Source organism: Silurus aristotelis, assembly GCF_946808225.1.
Source record: "Silurus aristotelis genome assembly, chromosome: 5".
Taxonomy (NCBI): domain Eukaryota; kingdom Metazoa; phylum Chordata; class Actinopteri; order Siluriformes; family Siluridae; genus Silurus; species Silurus aristotelis.
This window is the reverse complement of record NC_139578.1, coordinates 22,376,068-22,378,567: the sequence shown is the minus strand read 5'-3', so window position 1 is coordinate 22,378,567 and position 2,500 is coordinate 22,376,068. Positions and strand designations below refer to the sequence as shown.

Here is a 2,500-nt window from a genome sequence, read left to right as displayed (position 1 = left end):
GAGTAGCAGTAGTTTGTAGTCTATTCGAAACTTAATAGGAAGCCAATGTAGGGACGATAAGATTGGGGTTATATGATCGTATTTTCTTGACCTAGTAAGAACTCTTGCTGCCGCATTCTGAACTAAAGCTTGTTTATTAATGATGCAGGACATCCACTTAGTAATGCATTGCAGTAGTCTATTCTAGAGGTCATAAACGCATGGACGAGCTTCTCTGCATCAGATATAGATAAGATATTTCTTAGCTTAGAAATATTTCTAAGGTGAAAGAAGGCTGTTTTTGTAACTTGATTGATGTGATTTTTGAAAGATAAGTTGCTGTCTAAAATAACTCCCAGGTCTTTTACCGTTGAACTAGTAGTTACAGAACAACCGTCTAAATGCAGGCTGAGATGCTGGAGCTTCTGTGTACTATTTTTTGGGCCGATGAGCAAAATCTCCGTTTTATCAGAATTTAATAGCAGAAAGTTATGGGTCATCCAATCTCTTATTTCTTCAACACACTCAGTTATGCGAGCTAATTGAGCTGTATCGCCTGGTTTGGATGAAATATATAGCTGGGTATCATCAGCATAACAATGGAAGCTAATTCCATGCCTTCTAATAATATTTCCTTATGGAAGCATGTATATTGTAAAAAGCAGGGGTCCTAGAACTGACCCTTGTGGCACGCCATAATTTACTAGCATTATCCTGGATAGCTCTCCATTTAAATCTACGAAATGGTAACGATTGGACAGGTAGGATTTAAACCAGCTTAATGCCTGTCCCTGAATACCGATGTAATTCTGTAAGCGATCGAGGAGAAGATCATGATCTATAGTGTCGAACGCAGCACTAAGATCTAGTAAAACTAATAGGGAGATGTAGCCTTGGTCTGAAGCTAAAAACAGGTCGTTAGTGATTTTAACTAGAGCAGTTTCTGTGCTATGATGGGGCCTAAAACCTGACTGAAACTCTTCAAAGATATTGTTCTCCTGCAAGTGGTTACATAACTGGGCAGCGACAATCTTTTCTAAAATCTTAGACATAAATGGGAGATTTGAAATTGGTCTGTAATTCGATAGCGTGTTTGGATCCAGATTAGGTTTTTTAATGAGGGGCTTAATAACTGCTAACTTGAGGGATTTAGGGACATGACCTAACGATAGTGAGGAGTTAATAATATTGAGAAGAGGCTCACCAGCTGTATATAACACTTCCTTCAGTAGTTTAGTGGGAATTGGATCTAACTGACATGTTGTTGATTTAGCTTTCATAATAGCATCATACAGCTCTTCCTGTCCTATACATGTAAAACAGTGTAGTTGTGGGGTTGTAAGTACGATTGTGTCGGGAGATACTGTCAGAGGTTGAACTGCCACAATTGTTTTTCTAATGTTATCTATTTTTTCAGTGAAGAAATTCATAAAGTCTTCACTACTAAACTGTGATGGAACACATTTTTCAGATCCCTGATTTGTTGTTAATTTAGCGACTGTACTGAAAAGGAACCTGGGGTTGTTTTTGTTATTTTCTATGAGTTTGCTCAGGTGTTTAGCTCTAGCAGCTTTTAGCGCCTGTCTGTAGCTAAGCATACTGTCTTTATACGCAATTCTAAATACCTCCAATTTAGTTTTCCTCAATTTTCTCTCCAGATTACGTGTTGTTCTCTTTAGGGCATGCGTATGACTATTATATCAAGGTGCAGGTGCTTGTTCTCGAACCTTTTTTAACCGGATGCGGGCAACAGTGTCTAAAGTGCTAGTGAGGATAAGGTCTATGTTGTTCGCCATCTCATCAAGATGATCAGCAGTTATGGGTTTAATGTGAAACTGAGATAAATCAGGCAGGTTATTTATGAATCTGTCCTTAGTGGTTGGAATAATAGTCCTACCAAGTCGATACCGTGGTGAAACACAGTTAATCTGCTCTACCGGTAGTGTGTACAGTAGAAGATAATGGTCTGTGATGTCATCACTCTGGGGTAAAAAATCTATATCAGTGACTTCTGCTCCGTAGGATATTATTAAGTCTAGTGTGTGGTTAAAACGGTGGGTTGGTCTGGTGACGTTTTGTTTAACTCCAAAAGAGTTTAGTAAATCGACAAATGATAATCCTAGGGCATCGTTTGCATCATCTACATGAATATTAAAATCTCCTAGTGTGTGTGTGTGTGTGTGTGCGCGCACGCATGCAGTAATATTAACAGTGGATTGTTTTATGAAGCGGGAGCTAAACTAAGCCTGGCTGAACTAAGCCTGACGTCCCCAATGAGCTCTACCATAATACACTACAGCCCACTGAATCATATGCTACTCCTTCAACATGATATAGGACGGGCATTAAATACACACACACACACACACACACACACACACACACACACACACACACACACACACACACACACACACACACACACAAAATCCTTTTACTGACATAATTATTCATGCAGGTAATTAATTCTTTACCTTCACCTAAATCTAATACTAGATACTATTAACATCAGTAATTCATT

General features: G+C 38.8%; 1 long non-coding RNA gene across 1 annotated transcript in view; it reads left to right on the top strand.

Annotated features, from left to right (window-relative positions):
- Positions 1-2,500, top strand: part of LOC310726250 — a 4,639-nt gene that overhangs the window by 943 nt on the left and 1,196 nt on the right. The window lies entirely within an intron of this gene.